This window comes from Euprymna scolopes, chromosome 5 (genome assembly GCF_053919585.1).
Source record: "Euprymna scolopes isolate OS-2025 chromosome 5, ASM5391958v1, whole genome shotgun sequence".
Lineage (NCBI taxonomy): Eukaryota > Metazoa > Mollusca > Cephalopoda > Sepiida > Sepiolidae > Euprymna > Euprymna scolopes.
This window is the reverse complement of record NC_136486.1, coordinates 105044626-105070206: the sequence shown is the minus strand read 5'-3', so window position 1 is coordinate 105070206 and position 25581 is coordinate 105044626. Positions and strand designations below refer to the sequence as shown.

Below are 25581 nucleotides of genomic sequence, written 5' to 3'. Positions count from 1 at the left end.
GTCTGTAACAATACGTTCCTTGTCACTAACTGTCAATTGACCATTTCTAATCATTTTGGGAGACCTGTAATAAGGTGATACACTCTTAAAATTACCAGAAAAAAATAGCATAACTTTCAAAATATTTGTTCAAATCAGGTAAATGAGGCACCTTGTTATGCTCTTCAAGTGTATCAAATTTCATGCCTCTGCATTTCATAGCAATTTTCAAATTAAAAAAATATTGACCTGCAATAAAGCAATACATAGGATTTATTCACATAAATGTAATATCCGCCTGAGTCTGAATGTGCAATATATCCGTGTACCTCGGTCAGCTGAATTTTTGCCTAAGTCCTTTACAAGTACACGGACAAAAGGCGGCACCCTAGAGTCAAGCGGACAGTACATTTATGTTAATATTATTGAAAACACTGATGTATGTAAATTTCCTGTAGCTGTAAAGAGGTCCAAGTAACTTCTGTTCGAACAACATCATAATAAACATGGAAACATTTCCAACAAAGTCTTTCTCACACCTGTCCAAGACTCATTGTATGTTTTAATTTGTTTCTTAACACGACTGCTTTTGCTACACGCAAAACCATTAAGTCATCGTTTTCCTCTCTATTGCACTATAGAGGTTATGCATCATTCAACACTGAGTCTTGTCCAGCTAATGATTTCTATCATCTCTACAACGTATGAGCTTTCGTCATTCAAACATGAATTAAAAATAGAGTATTATAGATAGGTTTAAATAGATAGTGAAAAAGCAAGAGCGAAGATAACCAGCAATCAGATACATATCTAGGAGTATGATCGTCTATTTGCGTTGGAATTTATTGCAGAGTTGATACGGGCATTTTGCAATGGAAAGAGGTTATGAAAGCAAATGGTGATAGATGATTGGGAAATCAAGGTCCAAAGTGCCACTTAACATTCAGCAGAGGACTAAGCACTGGTAGTGGGTATCTCACCCACAGTGTGATATGCAACATCGGTTCAACGCGGGGATCTTCTAGTTGATGATGCTGCTATTGTTCTAGAAGGGTGCAGCGGTTTAAATGGTGTTGGGGGAGTTTTGGTGGGCATTATCAATGGGAACACTGATGTGAAGCAGGGATTATTGCAACTCGAAAGAAAAATAAACAGGAAATTACATACAATTGACTTCTTATGTCATCAATTAAAACTGCCATTTAGTTCCATCTTTAAGTTAATTGATTGAACAACAAGAAACCCTAAAAATTTCACTGGTTCTTTAGGGAAACTTTAGCGAAATATCAGGTTGACAAGAAAGTTCTTGCGGTTTTTAATTTTTAAATTTACACTTAAACAAAAATTTATTGATCGAAATATATACTATCAGAATCAACACATTTGTCCCTCATTTTTTTTTTAATGAGTGATTTTTATGACAAAGGGGGAAGAAAAGGCTATATTCTAGGTTGGCAGTATTTTGCACGAAGAGTCGGCAGAGATGGAGGAAATTTTCTGTTTCTATGTCTATCCTTGTAGCCATGTCACTAGTAAGGGTGCTGGAGGTAAACGTTTTATCTGGGCTGATGTTATCCGCCTGATAGTCAGGGACCCGAACCTTGGATTAACCACTAAGGAGGCTGTCCTATCAGCAGGTGCAAAGTACTGGGGCTGTTGTATTGCCATTTGGTGAATGGATTCTGGATCATGCAGTAGCTTCTGGTGGGGCCTCTCGATGCCATATTAATTGGTAATTGTTACGGCTTTACCTTGTCATGTTCTACAAAAAAAAAATTATTCGTTTCTTTCTCTCTCTTAGTTCCCCTCTCTGCCCTGCTCTAAGCAAGTCTGACGACCTAGTCCATAAATTCCAAAATTCCATCATAACAAGTTTCAAGAAAAAATATGCGATTAAACCTGGATCTCCAACTTCCAACGCAGACCCCCACTACCATGTCTCCTTCTCCAACATCAAGGGTCTACGTTCTAACCTTCCAGAGGTTGAAGCCCAATTACAGGAGACTAAACTAGACCTTTTATTTTTAAGTGAAACTGGGATTGGACAGACTATTTCCCTAGATGAGTTCGTAATTAAAGGATACTCTAACTTAACTTCCAAATCTGACCTCCATGGGCATGGAATATGTGCCTATATTAAAGATGGCTTTCCATGTGGTAGGGACATCTCCAGAGAAGATCCTAACTTACCCTATATGTGCTTCCAGGTTGCACTAGCTCACACTACTGCATTTATATTTATTCTCTATCGCCCCCACAACAGTGAAGTTACTATCTTTAAAAGCTCGCTGGAAAGATGGTGGGATCCTTCTACCGCTCAAGAAGATATCTCACTACTGATGCAATTCTCTATCTATATAAAAGCAAGTACGGCCAAGGATGGAATACTGTTGCCATATCTGGGCAGGAGCTGCCAAAAACAGCCTATCATGCCTTGACAGAGTACAAAATAGACTTCGTGGTTTAGTGGGGGATGCCCTTTTCTCTACCCTGCAACCCCTCTCCCACAGAAGAGACGTTGCAAGCCTATCCTTGTTTTATCGTTATTTTCATGGCAGGTGCTCGTCTGAACTCCAATCCCTGGTCCACCCTCGCCAATCTTTTACGAAAAACACCCGTCTAGCTGAATCCACTGTGAAAAATTTCCCCCACTCTATATCTGTGCCTAAATCAAAACGAGGATTTCATGAACAAAGCTTCTTTCTTAGAACTGCACGCCTGTGGAACTCTGTTCCGTCTGCCTGCTTCCCTCCGGACTACAACTTGGATGTCTTCAAGTCTAATGTTAACAAATTCCTAATGAACCACCCCCTTAAGTAAACACTTCATCAAATCTCCTCACTAACGTAATGTACTTGCAATAACCCTTATCCCTGAGTGGCTTCCGGGCTTTGATAAGTGGTGATCTCTGTGTAAAAAAAAAAAAAAAAAAAGCATATCTGAGAAAATTGACCAAGTCCTATCTGCTTATCCTTCAGCTAACATTCACGTATGTGGAGACTTCAATGTTCACAATGTGGAATGGTTGACCCACTCAAACAAGATCTTGCTTTTTTTCTATCTTGTACTCAATGTTCTGAAAAAAAGAATAATTGTTTTGAAACCAGTGTAATTTAAACGATTAGATCAAGCGAAAAACGCTATTTTAAATTATATATAAAGTAAAGGTATTGTAACGAAAACTTATTTAAAATACATCATTTGAATTCAAAATTAAAAAGTCCGCAAGAACGTTTTGTGAACATAATAGTTAAATGAAATTAGTGATTGCTGTCTCCGTCGATCTCAAGAGATCATGGAATTCTGCGTCCTGATTCAGTTAGGGGGTTGCATCTTGTGGTGTGGCTGTGAAGGCCGATGCGGGATCCATAAGACCCGCCACATTTGCTGCAGATGTAGCTATTCTGTTTCTTTACCTGGTCGAAGCTGGATCTGTTCTTTCTTTTCTACGGGCACGCTTCTCCCGTCAATGTGTGGTTCTCCTCCTTTCGGATGTCTCAGCCACACGCTGAATGAAATTAGTATAGTTTCTGTAATCGAATAAAACTAAGGAAGATAGATTTCAATTATATTTATCATCTTTTTTGTCTGTGTCAGCCTCATTTCACTACTGTATATGAAGGCAGAATTTTCCAACTCTCTTCACACTTATAAGATACGGCTGCATTAACCAACAGAAAAATTATGAAATTTTGTATAGATTCCAAAAATTCTCCATACTTGATTGTAGAAATAAAGGGTGAGTTACTCGTAAAAAAATAAATAGGAGATTGCATTCAATTGGTTGTTTACATCATCAATAGAACCTTCAGAGCTATACTTTAGTTGACTGATTGAGCAACAAATAACTATGATTTTCACTGATACTTTAACAAAATTTTATTGAAATAATCAAGAAGGAATTTCTATAGTTTCTGTTCTCTAATGCCACAAATGCCTTTGACAAAAGGGTTTTATTTTAATTTAATATTTTTGTAGGTTTTGGCTTCTATCCAATAAAGTCTACCCTCATTAAATGAGAAAACTAATCTTTTATGTCTGCGTTAAGTCCGTTTCAACACTATTTATATATGGAGGCAAAATTTCCCAGATTCATTCAGGGCCCTGTCGGTGGGGCATTAGAATACACCGACTGCCTCCCCTGCAGAGGGTAAAAGTCCCTCAATGGGGGTCCTGGATATGACCTTAAACTATATCCAGTGGTGAGGCCCCAGCTTGCGGGCTTTGGGGAGTGTGGAGCCACCCTTTAATTACCATTGCTCCCAGGTCCACTCTGACCCGGAGTGGTAGTACCTGTTAAGGTTCCAACTATAGGTTAAATAGAAACCGACTTGAAAACAACAAATATATTCTATGAAAAATTTTTTCTACAAAATCTTTCGATTCGGCATTAAATAACCCGAAAAGGGTTGATATGCCGTAAAACAAAAACAACCAACCAACCAGATCCATTCAGGGGACATCAGATTCGCAGACCTCTTCATCTGTAAAAGAGAAGACTACATTAATCAACTGAAAAAAAATTATAAAGTCTTGTATAGAAAGACTCCAAAAACATTTTCTAGTTATCTATATTTGCTTGTAAAAATAAAGGATGAATGATTATGAAAAATAAACAAAAATTTCCAAGCAAGCTGTTGCTTACGTCATAAATAGAAGCTGCAATCGTAAAGCTATCTTTCGGTTAAGTGATTAGACTATAAGGAGCTCTATAACATTCAAGGGTTCTTTAGAGAAATACCATAAAATAAATCTATTATGTTATGCCATAAATGAATTCGACAGAAAGGTTTTAAAGCTTTAGTTTTATTTTTCAATTTAAAAGTAATACTTTTGTAGATTTTCACTTCGAATCAATAAAGCCTACCCTCACAAAACCGAGAAAAATGTGTGTGATATTTTACACGTTCTTTTTTTTTTTTTTTTTGTTCAAGCAGAATTTTCCACACCTCTTTTAAAGACATAAGATTAGCAAACTTCTTCATCTGTAAAAGATACACTTTAATTAACCAATGGAGATTTTATGAAATTCTGTATTGATAGGATCCTAAAGACCTATTCTAGTTTTCCATATCTGATGAGAATGCAATAAATAAACGGTGACTAATTATAAATATTAATAATCATTTTTATACCTATAGACACTAGTGTTTTATGTTTTCACAATCACCGGTGCAAGAGGTGATAATTACTTGTATTCGAGGAATTCGAACCCAACTACAAAACCGCCTTTGATTCCATTTGCCAGGACGTCACCCCTGGGCCAGCATCAATTGATACAAGAATTCAGGGAAATACTTAAGAATGCGGGAATAAGAGTAGATGTGTTTGTGGCAAACCACATTTCTCTTTTATTTTATTTTCATTTAAATAAATAAAATTTTACTAAAAAAAAAATCGAGAACGAAAATTTATGTGATAGTCATCAACTTCTATGTCCGCGTTAGCTCCGTTTCACTACTTTGAGAATGTGGAGGCAAAATTTCCCAGATATCAGAGAACTTCTGATTTGCAAATCTCTTCATCCGTGACTAAGTGATTAACGATATGAACTGAAAACCTACGTGTGCAAGGTTCGAATCTAGTTCGTTCCACAGAAACGTTTTTATTAAGCTCACGTCTGACCTTGTGCTTGAGCTCCTGTAGAAGGGAATAAAATAAGGCAACATTCACCAAACGAAAATTTTTATGAAATTCTGTATGAAAAGGATCCAAAAGACATTTTCTAGTTTTCCATGGTTGATTGAATAGATATAAGGAAAAGAATTTGTGAGAAAAAATTGTTAATTTCTGTGAAACGCGCCATCATTGCCTTCGTTCTGCTCTGTTGCAAAATCAAATTAACGTATCCCTTCCCTCCCCCTGGATATGGCATCTACAACAGATTTCTTTTGTATTTTATTGTTCTCTTTTGTATTTGAATAATAAAAATCACAAAATTTCACTTTTGTTGTTTTCTTTAAATACTCATATTTTTTTATATATATATTTTTGCTTTTTAACCACAATTTATCTTCTCTGATATTTGCTCTCAGTTTTTATAAACAAAATAGAGGTTTTCCTTGTAATTAGCAAAAAAAAATAAAAATGACAACATTCGAGCCTAAAAATTACCCGTACCTATAAAACACATAGCAACTGTTGCAACACCGTTTGCTGGCATACAAACGAAAATTGGTCAAAATGCGACGATTTAATTCCAAAAATCTTTGAATATGTTGGGAGAGGAAGCCATTTCCGTAATAACATATGCTTATGGTGGAGGGGGCACGATATAAAATTATCGTTTATTAAACCTAACTAAGGTTTTGACAGAAGAATCCTGCATCCGGAGTATAATCAGTAATTGGTGAATGAGGGCGGAAAAATAAACTCTTAAAGAGAATAGTCAATCATTTGAAGCCAATATTTCCTGTTTAAGTTCTAAATAAAAGAACACGAAATTACTGCCCCTTCTCCAAAAACTATTAAAGGGAGGATGCACATTAATTGTCAGGGAGGAATAAAATCCATTGTATGATATATAAGTGTAAGAGTTGGAAATAAGACAAGAGTTTTCTTTTATATATGTTAGCATTAAGGTTAATTGTTATAGTCATGTTAAGGGTCGAAATAAAAAACAGAAGGCCAAAATAAAGTAACAGGTATTTCATTAGTAAGTAACAGGCTAGTTCTTTCCCATGCTGATAACTTCAAACGTGGGTAATCCATAATCCTTCCTTAACGCCCTTTGTAGGGTGTCTACAAAGCACTATGCTTGGCCATTATTTTTTGGATGACATTGTAGGGTTGTAAAATGTTTTACTTAATATGTCTTGCAAAATTCTTTGAAATCTGAAGAAGTGAATTAGGTAGTATTATCACTAACTAGACAATCAACAACACCAGAACGAGTGAAAAACTCATATAAGAAATTATTGGGTACCACTGTGGTGGGTTTTCTGGATCTTAGCACCTCTGGCCATTTGGAAAAAACTATGCACCACTATCAAGTAATAGAATTCATCTAGTGGTCTCGCAAAATCTATATGTATCCTGGACCACTTTGTTCGGATTTGGGCCAGGGTTTGTGGATAATCGGTGGTGCCTTTGCGGCCAAAGCACAAACCTTTACAGGCTTCACCAATATTAGTTATATCTTGGTCCATGGATGGCCAGTAAACGAATCTATGCATCAGGCATTTCATTCTGCTAGTGCCAGGATGACCTATGTGGAAGTTTTCTTTAGTATTCTCTTTTATAGTGCTTTTGGAATGACGACTTTTGCTATAAAGCAGAACGTTGTTGCAGGGTATATGTCAGATATAAATTCTCCTTGTTCTAAATTCTGATTTTTGCTTTTTATAAATTCATCATTGGCCGCTCCAGTCTTAATTTCTGGATGAGTCACTGGTAATCCCCTGACTGTATTGCGAATCATCGCCTTTATCTAACTATTTATCTGCAATGCGGCGATTACTGAGTCCTGGGGGGGGGTCCTTTTGGACCAGGATTAACCTAGACAGCCCATCCGCATGCGCCATATTTTTAACGATAAGAATTTCGGTTTAAATTTTAATTTAATAAACTGGTTCCCCATTTTAGTAAACGGTTGGCCATAAATGTGGGTAATCCTTTTTTTTTACCCAAAAATGGTTAGAAGAGACTTATGGTCTGTTTGCAGCGTAAAATGCCTACCTTGAAGGTAATGATGAAATTTTAAGACTGCATGGATAATGCCGACACCCTCTTTCTTTATCTGTGAGACTGTTTTTGCGGCCCGGAGCAGAAGCAATTGTTTTTCGACTCATCTAGCATCTTATGTAGCAGGCATGCATCACTAGTCACTATGATATCTAGTTTCAGGTTTAAATGTGTGAGGAAAAGGTCTGATGTAAACACCTTTTTAATTTCCTCAAACGTTGACTAACATTTGGCAGTCACTTCCCAACGTTTGTCTTTTTTCAAAGGCTTGTTCAAAGGTGTGCGCAGTTCATGCATTTTTGGAATGAAGCACACTGGTAATAGTTAGCAAGCTCTAGGAAACTTTGCAGTTGGGTAGTATTTTCCAGTGTCAATATGTTCCATATCGTAGCAGCTCTTTCGGGGTCTGGAAGTCTGTCATTCTTGTCAATTATGTGCATCAAATATTTTATTTTCTGCAGGAAAATTTTGGCATTTTTATTACTTGATTTTAAATCTAAAATCCTGTATTCGTCCGAATACTTCGTAGATATGGTCTTTGTGCTGTTCCTTGTTACTGCTGGCTATAATAATATCGTCCACATATGCGATGGCAAAGTCAAAGCCGCTTAGTATCGTGCCCATAACCTGTTCAAAAATAGTAGACGCGACCATGACCCCAAATACTAATCTGTCACATCTGTAAAGACCTCAATGGGGATTTATGCGGAGTAATTTAGCACTCATTTTCAACATGTTGCTTTTTGAGAAAGTCTAACCATCGTTTCGTCTTGTAAAAACTTCCTCTGGACTTGGCAGGGGATAATGGAAGTTCTCCAAAGACGCATTCAACCCGTGGAAAAATATGTCGTAACATGGATTTTCCCCAATTACGTAGACCATGGGGGCAGCTCACTGACTATTTTATTTTCAATAGAATGCTCCCATTTTCTAATCTGTCAAGATTTTTTCAGCACATTGCGTTTTCTTCAGAAAACTGGTTGTGCATTCCACTCTAATTTTGCCGCTCTGATGAAGACTGCTGGGTCCAGGTCTGCCAAATTACCACTCTCCACTCTTGTCGTCAAAGATCATGAGGACAATCTGGTTTTGGGGTGTGACCTTCGTAATATATGTCATTAAGGCCAGAGATTTAAAAATGACGTAATCACTGAGGTTTTAGCAAACAAGATTTGTCAAGCAGTCAGACATGTGATAATAAATTAAAAACTTTTAGAAAAAGCATTAGAAAACTTTAAAATTACATTAAAAAAGAGGAAATTAAGGAACACGATGATTTGTATTGAAACTCATTCAATATTAATTTTTTAAAACCTATTCAAATTGAAATGTTGTGTGTTTATGCGTCAAATTGAAATGTTGTGTGTTTATGCGTTAAAAGTAATTAAACATTTCATTGTTTCATTGATTTTAAAGACAAAAATATGTTAATTTGCAAATTAATTCCATACGTATATTACTGAAGATCTTTTCTTTCTCTTTTCTTTCCCTCACTCCGTCATCAATTTCTCTAATGTTCCTATTCAATTCTGCTATAGAGTTGCACTTGTCAGTAGCACCATGACGACTGGCTTATGATCGTTAATACTTTAGATTTATGTTCATTATTATGATTTATTAGATTTATGTTCATTATTGAATCTTTAGACATTAAAGATAACTACAAGAATTTTCTTGCATATATATTGCTTCTCAGTGTCTGTTAGAGAATTTGATACTCATGCGTTTTTTTTTTTTTTTGTGGGGGGGGTCTTTTTTTTTTGCATTCATGGAGTTCCAAGTCCTTCCAAACTTCCATGGGTTTGAAGTACTGGTATTTCAGCTATGTTAAAATATCTTAGTGTAGATATTTGGCTGATTACTGTTTTGGATTTTCAAAACATTTCTAATGGTGTTCTTCCCGGAGAAAGGGTTCGTCCTTCCTCTCAATGTCTTGTCAGCAAGGTTAGGAATGAATGGTGATAAATATGTCATAAGGCCTAAGAATTCTTGTAGCTCTTTCTAACAAGTTTGATAAGAAATTTCTTTACGGTCTTGGAGATTTTCTGGTTCGGGGGGGGGGGGGGTGACATCAGTTTTCATTATAGATCATCCCCAAAAACTATGCTTTTTGACTTCATTTTTGTATTTTGTTGAATTAAACACAAGATAATTATCAACCGTTACTTGCATAAGCTTCTGTAAAATCTTCTTGTATTTTTAATCAGTTCTGCTGTAGACACAATTCCTACCGCACCATCAACTTGTTCAAGTATCTGGTCCATCTTCATTTCTAAATGCATTGTGATACACTTAATCCAAATGGTAATCTCTGAAAGCAGCACCTATTATACAGACTATTCTCCGTATTCTCAGACTTCCATTCTCTATGCTAAACTTGAAACCTAGTCACTTGGTTTAGAATATATTGTTTTGACCAAATTGTCAAGTTTTTGTTTCATGCTGTCATTTCTAAGTTTTTTTTCTATGCGCAATAATGTGTGGTTGTAGGCTTTTGTTTCACAACCCTTGCATGAAGACAATTCTATCAAACCAGTCTCAACCAACTGCATCAGGTCTTTGATTGCATTGATTAGCGTTACTGAAAGAGTTTAGTGTGCATCTTCCTTTTTTACTGTGCTGTAAAAGGTAATTAATTTGAGCTGTTTTAGTGAGCGAAGTCCTAGAACCGCTGACCCTTGCACATCTACAATGTAAAAGTTATTAAATTCTGCACGTAGTAAAAATGGCGATTTCTCCAATGTGATAGGCGTGGCTGTGGTTGATGTAAGAATATCTGTCTATATTGAATCGCAAATTTCATGGGAGATTCGGCGTTAAACAGGCGTTGATAATCACCGCTGTCAACAATGAAGATAAAATCCTGTTGGTTGGTGAATTGTTCAACATGCTTATTCGTATGAGGATTATTTGGTGCGAATTTGCTGTAGTCGGAGTCCGATTCAAAGGGAAATCATGTTGTGCTGAGTGTTGATCGTGTTCCTAATGCCTGCTCTTGTGCTGCACAAATAAAAGCTTCAGTACTCTTAGCCAGATACCCAACTCTAAGCCATTGCTATGATCTTTCATCAGTAACTTCTGCTATATTCTGGAAGAACCTTCCGTGCATTTTCTTCCTAGCCAGTTCCTCTGCCCTTTCTCTATCCATATGTTTAACATAATCAGACTTGTCTCACATACCTCCACTTCATTGGCCACAACCTTAAGAATCCCCCCTCACTTCTAACCACATGCTCCTTTAATGACATCTTAGTTCTAACACAACCTTTTACACTTTTCAATTCTCTCCTACCGTCTTTCCTCTTTTGATACAGCCTCACTACGCTACTTCAAATGTAGAATATACCAAACATTGCTAAAACTTTTATTGTTTTTATATCAATGGCATGCAAATCCTTGTCAGACCATTCTAAAATTCCTGCATTGGCCATGCATTCACCGTTTTCATTAGGTTTCCTCCATACAATTGTGACTTCGCAATTAGTTTCACTCTTCTAAGATACTCCTTCCTGACTTTCACCTTCATTTCTCTGTTCATGATGCCTACACCCTCCAACATTCCACAATACTTATACCCTGTATCTTGTATTTCTTTAATGATTTCTCGATTTGGCAGCACTATTCCATTCAACTGAACCTTTACTCCTCGCATGTTTACTAATCCTAAATTCCATCCCGATATCTTCCGAGTATGTCCCATACCAGATCTACCAGTCTCGCCATTTCCTTTTCATTTCTACTGAATATCTTCAAATCATCCATAAACAGTAGATGGTTGAGGCGTCTGCCACCAGATCCAAAGTTTTACCCCAGTTTCTCTCTCTTCAAGAGTATGCTCAATGGCATCATTATCATTACAAAAAGAAGTGGAGATAACGAATCCCCTTGAAATATTTCACATTTAATGCCAACCTGCCCCAGCACCTCTGTTTGCTGTCAACACCGTTTTCCATTGAGCCATACTTGTCTCCAAATGCCCTATCACATTCCTAGCAACCTTTATCATCAATAGTGTTTCACGGATCCATGAATGAGGAACAATGTCGTAAGCCTTAAGCCTTTCTGTAATCGATCCATGCTACACTCAGGTTCCTCTTCTTCCTCTTTGCGTCCTGCATGACTGCCTTATCAATCAGTAGTTGCTATATGGTACCCCTCGAGCCTTTCCGACACCCTTTCTGTTTATCAGGGGAAACACCATTACTCAAAAGATGCCCATGAATTTTTTCCCCAAAGATTCCAGTTAACAGTTTCCACATTAGTGGTAGACATGTAATTGGTCTGTAATTGCTGGCATCTGTTCCCTTTGCAGGATTTTTCCAAATCAGTGTTGTCCTTCCTTTAATAAGCCAATCAGTGACATCTCCCGACTCTACAACTCTTTGCAGCAGGTGAATAAAGGAATTGGAACTGTTTACCAGAAGACTATCACTCCATTTGAACCAGGTGCCTTCCAATTTGTCATCCTTCGTATGCCAGCCTTCACGTTGTTAATGGTTATCTCAACATTTTTCATCTGCTGCATTCCTGATAGCCTTTCTCTGACCTTTCCCAACCAGCTAGCCTTCTCATTATATCGGCCTTCGACAGGCCAAATCCCACTCCAAAATTTCCTGGCATCATCTGCATTTGGAGTGTTGTTATTTCCCGTCTGTTTACTACCATTTAATTCTTTATACAGCTGAGACTAATTGTTCTTGAAAAGGTTGTTCTGCCGAAACGCAACACCTTTTCCAACAAAATTCCTAATTTGCATGCCACCAGTGTGGACCTTCTCTTTCAACATTGTTAGAACGGTCATTGTTCCCTTTTCCGGCAATCTATACCTCCTTTCAAGCTCGTCCTTGGCTTTCTGTCCTAGTTTAACTCCTTTTCTTATTTCTTCGATTCTACCAATGTCTTTCTGCCACTGTTTAATACTTTCCTCAAATCGCCTCTGTCAGTGTGGGCTTCTATCCTTCATTTCCATCTTTTTTTCTGTATTAAGCCAAGACAATTCGCAACAATGTATAACACTGCATACAGAAACCTGTTAAGTTCCGTAACCGATATGTTCTTTCTTATGATGTTGTGAATTACGCCTTGAACTATTATTACTCCGCTTTTCACCTTCCACCTATCACCTCTCTTCATGTTTGGAATATCTATGACCTCATCTCCAAGAACAACCTCTCTTAACTTCTGAAGTATTTCTTTTTCTACAGAAGTCAAAGCTCGAACTTCATCACTTCTCTATACATCTGCTCCTTCCACTGGTTCCATTGTCTCAGTGTCATTGATCTCGTCTGCCTTAAATGCTTCAAACTCTTTCTCTTCACTTCCCCTAACCATAGCATTCCATTCCTCCTGTTGTTCGCTTCACATCATTGCTTACATTTCCCTTCTGCACTTCCACACCCTCAATGCTTTCATCAAAGCTATTTTACTTTCGCTATTCATTTCATTCCTAACCATCCGTTCAATCTATTCCCTTGCAATCACTGAAACTAGGTTGTTATTTTTAATCTGTTTTAACTGAGATACCAAACCTGCGACACTCCAACCTCCTCCTCCTCTAGATTCCCACTCTTCTTTCACTTTTCGAATATATCCATCAGATTTGGTACTTCCACTTCTTACAAAGCATTTCCACAGTACTCTTCTTTCCCTATCTGTCCATGGTTTTTTGACATTTCCTGTTCCAACTCCCTTCGTGTCCTGGGACTCTCTCTGCCAATCCTCACTGTCCCTACATCCATCAACATCCTTAGAATTTCGAATAGTTGTATGATGACGACAGAACCAACCCTGCTGACCAGTGGGACACTTGCCGGACGTGAGACCATCACAAGATCTTCCAGCCTCATTCACATCGTTATTTTCAATATTTTGATTTGACATTCTCCTATAAATGGGGTTAGTGAATTTAAGGTTACACCACCACCGATAGTTTTATTGAGAAATCATCTCTAGGAGGGTTCCCCACCAAGGTTAAAGATCCCCTCCCGACCTTTCTCCTCCACCACCACCACCACCATTCATGTATCAACAACAACAACAACAACAACAACAACAACAACAGAAATAAAATCTATAATGATAATAGTAACACTAATATCGGTAGTAATAATAATAGTAGTAACAACAACAACAAAAATAATAATAATACAACGACAAAAAATAATGAAAACAGCTGAAATATAAAAAAAACCTTGAATGCGGAAACTAACACACAGGAGCAACGAGTGCGAGTCAGACAAACTGCTGCAAAGGCAAAACATGAAACTCTACATGGAACCAAGAACACAGAAGCCGCATATCTATAAGTTATCTAACCACAACTCATCCCAAGCCTCCCATTGCCACATCACTGCACCCCCTCCCCCCCCCAAAAAAAAGACTGAAACCAAATAACCAAGTAGAGTGAAGGAGGAAGGAAAGACCGAGAAACTAAGCAGGCCCCCGCCGGATAAGTGCGAAGAGAACTGGGACCTTGGGGAGGCTTATTGTCACTAAAATTCCAGTGAAGACCAACAGCCGCTGCCAACGAGAAATCAATGGCAAGTTGGTGTGATAATGCAAATTTATTTGCAAATGTTATCGAAAGAGGTGAAGAGTGTGGTAAGTGCTAAAGTTCAAACATAACTACCTACCAGCATAAATAAATACTAAATGTAACACAAGTACAACAGACGAATTGACAAACATAAGCACAGGACAACACTGCAATACCGAACAACACAATAAAACATTACTCACTTCAATAGTGGGTTTACCAGCTGAGTGGAGGGGAATCATGGTCTAGAGTTCTACTCTGTTTTGTCCGACATTGTTTCACGAGGGGAGAATTTTCGTGCCGGTTCTACACGTGTCGAAACTCTGTCTACCTTTCTCAAGGGACATAACTCCTTACACTACACCGTAACCCAGTATTGTTCCTTTTATTCTGCCACAGTACTCCCTCTCCAAATACGGAGTACCTGAAAAATGAGCAATATGTTTAATTCTATTTACATAGATACAAAATTTTTAAAATGTGCCGACCATCTGACCATGTCTTTTTTTTTTTTCGGCCACCTTCTGAAGCATCATATCTACCGGCATGGCGTTTTGGGGTGATATTTCCAGATATGTCTCTTCCAGCGCTGCGGGTTTTAACCTGTCTACTGAAATGTTTTGTTCCTCATTCTTGATAAGAACCTTGAAAAACTTATTTTGTTTCTCCACAACCTTAAAGGGGCCATGATACAGCAGTTGCAGGGAATGCGTCCTTGCTGTATCACGGATAAAGACGTGCGTGCAAGTCTCTAAACCCGTAGGTACATATGAGACCATGTTCTTATTCAAGCCTGAGGGAGAATATGCTATCTTGGCCATTTTTGTTGTTAGTCGGTCAACAAACACTGTCATGTCCCAAACGTTTTTTGGCGCTCCGAAAAAATATTGCGCTGGCAACCGCAATGTGGTTCCATATAGAGCCTCCGCTGCTGAGCACTCCATATCTCTTTTCACTGTGGTGTGCAGCCCTAACAATATTAGTGAAAGGTGTTCTAACCACCTTGCATTGTTCGTAAGCTGCTCCCGTAAGGAGGTTTTCAAACTGCGATGTAGTCGCCTGACCATGCTGTTTGCCAGGGGTGATAAGCCGTAGTGTGTGTATTCTTAGTGCCCAAAAGTTTTGTTAGTTTATGAAATAGGTCTGACTCAAACTGTCGACCTCTGTCTGATGTAACATTTTGTGGTACACCGAATCTGGCTACTCAGCCAGCAAGGAATGTCCTGGCTGTTTTGTATGCAGTCTTGTCTGGCATAGGTAGAGCTTCAAACCATCGTAAAAATCTGTTGATACATGTCAGCAGATAGCACTGACCTTCACATGTCAGAAATGGTCCGGTGATGTCGATATGAATGTGCTGGAATCTCTCATCTGAAACTGGGAACATGCCTAGAGGAGCCCAAGTGTGACGACCGACCTTCGCTTTTTGCCACTCCACACAGGTTTTTGCCCATGCTCTAACATCCTTGGCCAGACATATCGGCCAGTTAGTAGCGTTACGGAGGCATTGGCTCCCGGATGCGATAGACCATGTACTGCCTTAAATATGTCTTTGCGTAGAGATGCTGGAACGTATGGCCGCAGTTTGTTTGTGCTTGTGTCACACACAACTTTTGTGTTGCTAGTTGGGGTCACCACTGTGGTAAGTACTAAGGTTCAAACATAACTACCTACCAGCATAAATAAATACTACATGTTACACAAGTACAATAGACGAATATTATTGACAAATACGAACATATGACAACACTACAATACCGAAGAACACAATAAACCATTACTCACTTCAATAGTGGGTTTACCAGCTGAGTGGGGGGGGGGGCGGAGTCGTGGTCTAGAGTTCTACTCTATTTCGTCCGACATTGTTTTACGAGGGGAGAATTTTCGTGCCGGTTCTACATTAGGTCTATCAGAATTTTTGTAGGAATTTTTGACACCCCTAACACGAAACTGCGAATAAAATATAAAAAAAACTCGTAATTTCTCCTTTAAAAGTGGGTTGTTTATTTTCTTTATGGATTATACTTTCAAAATAAACTATTAAAGTTGTTTTAAAAGTAATAGAAATACTTTTTTTTTTTAAAACAGTAATGAATTTTACGAACTCAATATTTTTCAATTTTTAAACTTTAAAAATCTATCAAAATTTTTCTATTGATTCTGTTTTTACGATATTTTCAGCGTCAATTTGAAATTTTATGCTCTTTCCAATAAACCGAATATAATATTTTAGACACACGTTTTTTTTTTAATTCACGCCCCCCCCATTTTCAAGTGTCTATTAAAAAGTAAATAATTAATTTACTCACCAAAGTTTTATACATCACAATGGAAGAGAAAAGGTCAATAAATAATATATTACAAATTTAAAACAAAAAAGTAGTGTTTTTTAGAAATTTACCTGTAGAGTCCGAAGTTTAAAACCTTTAAAAAAAAAAAAAAAAAAACACGTTGTTTTTTTTGTTGTTGTTTTTTTTTAAAATGAAACCTTGGTCCTTGCTCCTTTAATTGAAAAAAAAACATTAGGGCTTGAATTACATTTTTCGAGGAGTTATAAGCTTGGAAAGACGGGGTGGAATTATTCACTATTTTTCACGAAATTTTTGACACACCTAGTTCTTCTACATGTGTCGAAACTCTGTCTACCCTTCCCAAGGGACATCACTCCTTACACCACACCGTAACCCGGTATTGTTCCTTTTATTCCCCTACAAGAGTACTGGAAACTTGGGGAGACTTGTTGTCACTCAGCTTCCAGGGAACATCACAGACTGTTGTCAAGGAGAGATCTTTGATGACCGGTGTGAAAGCTCCTTGTGACCCAATAATAATAATTAAACATAGATTCTCCGTGTTATATAACAACATCTGTTTGAATGAAAACATGCTGCCTGCACACACTATGTATGTGTAGGTGTGTGGGTGTGAAGAGAAACATAGAGAAACATTTATTAACTCGTAATCGAATGATTTTACGTAATCTTATATTTATAATATTATTAATCTGTATTTATATATTGAACACTTTTAAATTAAATACTAAAAAAAAAAATATGTGCATAATGTATATATGAGATAATAATAGATTATGTACGCATGTACGTGTGCATGAGCTCACTTGTGTGTGTGCGTGATCTTGTTAATTATATAACTACCTGAATATTTTGATAAAAATTATAGTTAAAGAAATATACAAAGAAAATATATTTACAAGGAAGGTAACTCTCATTTTATATAAGAGAGTTAGTTCCCTTGCACGTCTGACGAGAATACCTGCGCTTAGTAATAAAATCGTTTATCCTTGTTTACTAAATGTATCTTATTGAAAACTGATCCAATACGGAATTCAAGGTGTTCAAATATAGTATAATAATCCCATCCTTGCACCGTTCGCTAATTTCTCCTCCCTATCGCAACAAAGTTTTTTTGTTTTTTTTTTAATTTTAGATCATCATAATCAACACATTGTATGAATCCGCATTGATTTCCTTGATATTTTTCTAGCCATACTTCTTTCTAGAAAGATACCTTGTACTCACGGGAGGAGCCACATAAAGGTTGCCAATATCCTAAGTGAAAACGGCCTTTGTGGAACGAACTGGATTCGAACTTGAAACACCCAGGTAGTGAATCCGTATCATTAACCACCGTCACCTATTACATGCAAAATAACTTGTAAAAAAAATTAAAACAGAAAAAATTAAAATTAATAAAACAAATATTTGAAAATTAAGATAAAAGTATAAATTTATAGTAAAATGATCTCTCACTTCCAGACCACTAGCAGCATTCATTACTCACTTCTCGATCGAAGAAAAGCTAACGTCTAAAAGGGTTGACCACCTCAAGGAACGGCAAAATGAATGGTCGATTTCCAAAATGTATAAACATTTTGACTCCTCCCTTCACTTAAAAAAAATTACCACAACTCAGGAAATCAATTAATTTTAATGAAATTTTCAGTATTTATTACATAATTATCACCTAATACAATGAACTCATTTTTTTTAATCTTACTGGAAAGTTATTTTGTCTAAAAAAATAAATAAATATATAAATAAAACAGCAACAAAAACACCTTTACTAAAATTATAGTTTTAAGTTACTAAAAAAAACGCATGAATTTATTATTTGCTTGTAGCAGACACAAATAGACCCCTTTTCTTCTCGCGCATTCGCTTCCTCTGAGTGAGTGATGAGGCGCTAGACTGTCCAATCTGAGGACTTGCGCACGAATACAAATTGACCCCTAGGGACCAGACAGCTTCCGGTCCCAGAAGAAAACTCTCTCTTACGCTACCAGCCTTCGTCGGTGCTAGACGCCTGTTCTCTTCGCTGTTCCTACTAAAGGTATTGACGACAGCCGCGGGTTGTAACTACCTCGTAAGGCAGTGGAGACCCGACTCTACTTTCTTCCTTCAGTACGCTTTGCAAATAAACCTTTCCCTTGTTAAGTTGAAGAAGTTGTTTGTCATTGTTCATAGAATTGTGTTATTTTATTTTATTAGGGAAATTCCCTAAAAATGGTGACTCCGTCGTGATAACACATTTCCGAACAGACACTTCTTTCGCTTTTTAACAGGGTAAGGCGCGCATTTTAAAAACCAGCACATGGTTTCCAACCACACACATAAACAGACAACGGATTCGGGAGAGCACATTTAAAACTTAAAAAAAAAAAAGAAAAAAAAAAAAAAACAACAACAAAAAAAAGACGTTATTTCCCTCTCTTCCTTATCGTTTTTTTCCCGTTATATATATATATATATATATATATATATATATATATATATATTATAAACTAAGGAGCATACAAAAAAAAACAAAAAAAAAAAAAACAAAGAAAAAACACCCTTTTCTTTCACAACGGCGGGCTACACATAAAAAAAAGAACGCCAACCTACAAAAAGAGGTGACACTTTCTTGGTGTACGAAAATTCTTATACCAAACTTGAACTTCTAATGCTATTTTTTTTTCTACCTTGAACGTTTCTGCCGTGTTAACGCGCACCGCGCATAAGAAAAAACTCAACAAAAAAAAAAAAAAAAAAAAAAGAACTTTCACGAAGTTTTTCCGCATTAGCACTCTTCGGCCAAAATGTAAGTACTTAAAGAGTTCATTTATCTTCAGGTTCACACACATTTATAAAAAAAAAAAAAAAAAAAAAAAACCCATATTGTCCACATTTTTTTTTTGCTTCACGGCTCTTCCTGATATAATTTTGTTTTAGCTTTATTTCATGGTAATTTTGTTTCTTTCTTCTCCTCCCCCATTAGCCTGTTAAATTTTTTTTTTTGTATTGCCTCTGTTTAAAGATTTTCTCCATATTTCTCCTTTCTTCTCCACGTGGTCCATATTCGGCGTCCTTTCAGATTTCGGATACATTATATATATATATTTTTTTTTAAATATTTGGTATCTACTTTCGGTAGTGTCGATGACAACGTTGCCTGCCTTCGCTGGGGACGTCCGGGTTTGGTTTGCTCAACTCGAGTCTTATTTTGCGGCGAACAACGTGTCAGAGCAAACGAAGCTGCACATTTTATTCAGTGCCTTCCCCGCGTCATTGACTCCTGCGGTCAAGGACTTAATAACGGACACCCCGTTAAACTCCACTTACGATAGCATAAAACGGGAGGTGCTACTACGGACGTCGTGTCGGCGGAAAAGCGTTTTCAAACGCTGGTCCATGACGAGCACTTAGGTGACCGCAGGCCGACGGAACTACTCCGTAGAATGAGGGAACTGGCAGAGGACGTCCCTCCTGACAGTGCCTTAATTAAGCAGCTCTTTTTCTCAAGGCTGCCGGCGCAGGTAAAGGCCATACTTGCGCCAATGTTTGAAAAACACACCGTCGATGTAGTAGCAGCATCGGCGGACAAGGTCATGGACTTTGTGAGGGGGCCTACCACCGCGGCGATTCCACAACAGCCTGCTGAGGTACCCGCAGGCACCGCAAATGTAAGACAGGATGCTACATCGGTGGCTATACTAACGGCCATCGAACGCCTCACTAGAGAGGTGAGCAAGCTCAATATGGGCAGGTCGCACTCACCCAGACGCCGCTACAAAAGCCGCTCATCTTCCCCGCACCACCGTCGCCGTGCAAACATGCCGGGACTATGTTTTTATCATAGTCGCTATGGCGCTGAAGCACGGAATTGTAAAATGCCCTGCACTTTTAACAACCAGGGAAACTAAATTGTGGAAAGACGAGCACGGCAAACTTTCCACAAAATGCAAATAACCGTGCCTATTTCGTCACTGACGTAAAATCTCAAGCACGTTGCTTGGTAGACACTGGCGCTGTTTGTAGTATATGGCCACTTAGGCTACTTAAAGAAAGGCCACCAGTGTCATTGATAACACTGCAAGCGGTGAACCATTCACCTATCCCCACGTACGGTCAAATTTCACGTTCTCTGGACTTGAATTTACGGAGAGACTTTACGTGGGTTTTCACTGTAGCAGATCTACCGTACCCCATACTAGGCGCGGATTTCTTGCATAATTTTAATCTAATGGTCGACATGCGCAGACGCCGGCTGATAGACGCTAGCACGGAACTTTCCGTCCCTGGCTCGTTATCTAATGCCCCATCTATCAGCCCGGTATTTTTCATTGCCGCTGCAAATGACCCATACCATGAGGTGCTACACTCCTACCCGGAGTTAACCAATTTAAATTTTGTGGTGAGCAAACCCACGCACACCACAAAACATCATATTGAGACCACAGGTGCTCCTGTGTTCTCACGCCCTCGTCGCCTTCCTGTGGATAAACTTAAAGCAGCGAAGGCAGAATTTAATCATATGCTACAGTTGGGAATTATACGCCCCTCGTCCAGTCCTTGGGCTTCCCCTCTGCATATGGTTCCAAAACGAGACGGAGATTGGCGTCCAACTGGGGACTATAGACGACTCAATGCCATGACGGTACCTGATCGTTACCCAATCCCGCATATTCAGGACTTTGCTTCCTCTCTGCATGGTTGTAAGACTTTCTCTAAGCTAGATCTGGTTAAGGCTTACCATCAGATCCCGGTGAATCCGGCCGACATACCCAAGACTGCGGTTACAACTCCATTTGGAGCGTTTGAATTTCTTACTATGCCTTTCGGCCTACGTAACGCTGCCAGTACTTTTCAGCGCTTTATGGATGAAGTAGTGCGTGATTTAGATTTCGTCTATAACTATATAGATGACATTCTCGTGGCTAGTGCCTCACCTGAGGAACACGTCACTCACCTCCGCCTACTTTTTGAACGGTTTCAGCAATACCAAGTGAGGATTAACCCTGGTAAATGCGTTTTCGGTGTTACGTCACTAGTTTTCCTGGGCCACATTATCAGCCCAGACGGTATATCTCCGTTGCCGGAAAAGGTGAAGGCTCTACAAGACCTTCAACCGCCCACTTCACTTCGCCAACTTAGGCACTTCCTTGGTCTGTTGAATTACTACAGACGCTTTATCCCACGCTGTGCGGATCTCTTAGCTCCTCTTTCCGACCTGTTACGTAACAGGAAGAAGAAAAACGAGCAGATCTCACTTAATGAGATCCAACTTAGAGCATTTGCTGAAGTGAAAAATAAACTAGCGACGACATCTTTGCTTGCGCATCCTGTACCCGATGCCCAGTTTTCACTGGTCGTTGATGCATCGGGCACAGCTGTAGGTGCAGTGCTGCAACAGCAGCACCAACAACAGTTACAACCTCTAGCATACTTTTCGCGACAGCTGAAACCGGCCGAACAACGTTACAGCACGTTTGGCCGCGAACTACTGGCAATGTACCTCGCAGTGAAACACTTCCAACATTCACTCGAGGGCCGACAATTTGTGATCTACACCGATCACCGTCCGCTTACATACGCACTGCGTGCTAAGCCGGACAAATATTCTCCCCGCGAAACACGTCATTTGGACTTTGTTTCGCAGTTTACTAGTGATATCCGACATATCGCGGGTGAGCAGAATGCAGCAGCAGACGCATTGTCTCGCCTGCCCATCAATTCTCTGTCCTCACCATCGGATATCGATTTGCAACAGATGGCCTTAGACCAGCCAAGTCTGGACACGTTGGATCCATCGTCACCTGAATTCGGGACTTGCAAATTCGCATATCTGCCCGTGCCTACTTCTGACACGCAGATCATCTGTGACACCTCAACGGATTCACCTCGACCATTTGTTCCAACGACCCACCGTAGAGTTGTTTTCGACACTCTACACAACCTGGCACACCCCGGACGCAAAGCCACAGTAAAGCTGATTACAGCTAGATTTTTCTGGCCTAACATGAGGCGTGACATCATTGCTTGGTCATGTTCCTGTGTATCCTGCCAAAAGTCAAAGGTGCACGAGCATATCCGCGCACCCCTTGGAACATTCAGCACCCCAGACGCTCGGTTTAGCCATGTTCACATTGACTTGGTTGGACCATGGCCGGTCAGTCAGGGATTCACTTATCTCCTGACCTGCATAGACCGCTTCACACGGTGGCCAGAAGCCATCCCACTTAGTGACATTTCGGCTGAATCTGTAGCGCGAGCCCTTATATCAGGCTGGATATCGCGCTACGGAGTTCCCACTACAATCACCACTGATCGTGGTGCACAATTCGAATCCCACCTATTCCGGGAACTGTCCAAGATCCTCGGGATCACTCGCATTCGGACAACAAGCTATCACCCTGCTTCAAATGGGATGATAGAACGCTTCCATCGCCAATTGAAAGCTGCATTACGCGCTTACCCTGATCAACAGCGATGGAGCGAGTACATACCGGTCATCCTTCTTGGCTGTCGGGCATCAATCAAGGAGGACCTGGGATATTCCGCAGCCGAACTGGTCTATGGAGCACCTCTATCGTTGCCAGGTCAGATGCTGACCCCGATAGAGGATATATCAACTGACACAGCTCTATATGTCAACAGACTACGAGCTTATCTCAGTAAGCTACCGCCGATGCACCCTAGGGAACAGACCATTAAATCTTTGGTTCCGAAGGACATAGCGACATGGACTCACGTGTTCCTTAGAAAGGACGCAGTAAAAGCCCCCCTAACTCCACCTTACACTGGCCCTTATCGCGTGCTTTCACGCACTGATAAAACTTTTATCCTAGACATTAGTGGTAAAAAAGAGACAGTATCGGTAGATAGGGTAAAAAGAGCCTTTCTGGACACATTAACACCTGAGCCACACATTCCTCCAACATACACACAGCATAATCATACACCTGAGGTAAATGTTCCACGTGAGAACAATTATGTGACCACTACACGTAGTGGTCGACGGGTACATTGGCCGAAGAGACTTTGCAAAACAGTGTATTTCTGTTGAAAAAGAACATTTTTTCTTCTCTCCTTTTTAGAACAGAACGTTTTGTGCAAATATTCCAACTTTTCACAGAAAAGTAAGAACATTTTTTTTTTCTGCAAGAAAATAACCTAAAGAGACGGACATTTCTTATTGTATTTTTCTTTCTGCTATTTGTTATGCTACCTTTCTCTCTGTCGGCTTTCAGCCTAAGCAGGGGGTTATGTAGCAGACACAAATAGACCCCTTTTCTTCTCGCGCATTCGCTTCCTCTGAGTGAGTGATGAGGCGCTAGACTGTCCAATCTGAGGACTTGCGCACGAATACAAATTGACCCCTAGGGACCAGACAGCTTCCGGTCCCAGAAGAAAACTCTCTCTTACGCTACCAGCCTTCGTCGGTGCTAGACGCCTGTTCTCTTCGCTGTTCCTACTAAAGGTATTGACGACAGCCGCGGGTTGTAACTACCTCGTAAGGCAGTGGAGACCCGACTCTACTTTCTTCCTTCAGTACGCTTTGCAAATAAACCTTTCCCTTGTTAAGTTGAAGAAGTTGTTTGTCATTGTTCATAGAATTGTGTTATTTTATTTTATTAGGGAAATTCCCTAAATGCTTCTTTGATGAAAATAAAGCATCGTAGATATTAACAATTAATTTTGTAAAAGTTATTTCAGGAACATTATGAAAAAAGCCTCTAAAGTTCGTATTAATTCAATCAATATAATTCGAAAAAAAGTTTTTCGAACTAATGATATAATTGAACTAAGCATTGTTTATTTGATATTTCACTAAAAATATATTTCATGTTATTTTAGAGGTAACATTTTTTTTTTCGTAAATTTTATACTCTGGTATTTTCTTTTTTCGTAAATTTTATACTCTGGTATTTTCTTTGCATGCATCTTGCATCAATGTGTAAATATCAGTGTAAAAATTTTTATTTATCATCTTGAAGAATAAAATGAAATGAAAGATATTGAAGACTAAGAAAAGATAAAACAATAATAATATATAAATGGGAACTACTTTGAATAGGATGCAAATAAAAAAATCTAGACCCCCCGTACCACCACTACAAAAAAAAAAACTACACCTGCCGTCATTTTCAGAGAAATTTATGAGAATTTACGATCACACATTCTTAAAATTAAAATAAAGCATAAGTTTTTTTAAGCCTGTAAATTTTTTCATTAATAATAAGTAATCAGTTTCTTTTAAATTTGAATTCTATTTAAATATTAATAAAGAATGGTTTTAACTTATTTTTCACTGAATAAATTGTCAGTATAATCAATGAATTTAATTTACTTTTGCACACTTATATACTGATCAATGTTTTTTTTTTTAGTTTGAATTAATTCTATTTAATTTAATTATAAATAAATAATGGTTTTTAGCTTTTTCAGTTAATAAATTGTCAGTGAATTTAATTGACCTTTCAACACTTAAATGCCCTTTTACTTGTATTTAAAAATAATATAATCGAGGTATCTATTACAAAACAGAAAATAAAAAAATAAATCTTCAACAAATACATATAATCAAAAGCAAGCTATGTAACTTATCTACATGCCGTGATAAGTGTAGTTTGGCATTAACTTACCTTTTAGTGTTTCTTCTTTATTTAAAAAGAAAAATAATAGTGCAAAGCCTGCCAATTTAGAACAAAAAAAAAGTTGTCTTTTTAGTGCTATAGTCGAGCCTTGATAATCGCTTAAAAATCAAAAATTAAACAAAACACTGATAAAAACATATCCAATAAATGTCACCAATTTTGCGAAAATCTAATGTTCTAGAATAATTTTGATTAATTTTTTATTTTTAAGCAATTATCGAGCCTATGCTAGGGATCTAATGCATAATTTTTTTTTTTTTTGCATCACATTTTATCATTTAAGCTAATGATGACTATTTTTGGCCTTTAAATGTCAGTGGGCAAGGGACAAAACTAAATACTCATTGAATTTGCACCAGTTTTGGTTTACATTCTTCTTTAACCTAGCATAATATAGTTTTGTGCAGTGATGTAAGGAAGATGTTTGATATATATCAATGCAAGTGAG

The 25581-nt window shown here is 38.3% G+C and overlaps 1 protein-coding gene across 1 annotated transcript in view; it reads left to right on the top strand.

Moving 5' to 3' along the window:
* LOC145276618 (uncharacterized) overlaps positions 1-25581 on the top strand; it is a 160743-nt gene that overhangs the window by 69408 nt on the left and 65754 nt on the right. The gene's annotated exons all lie outside the window — the stretch shown is intronic.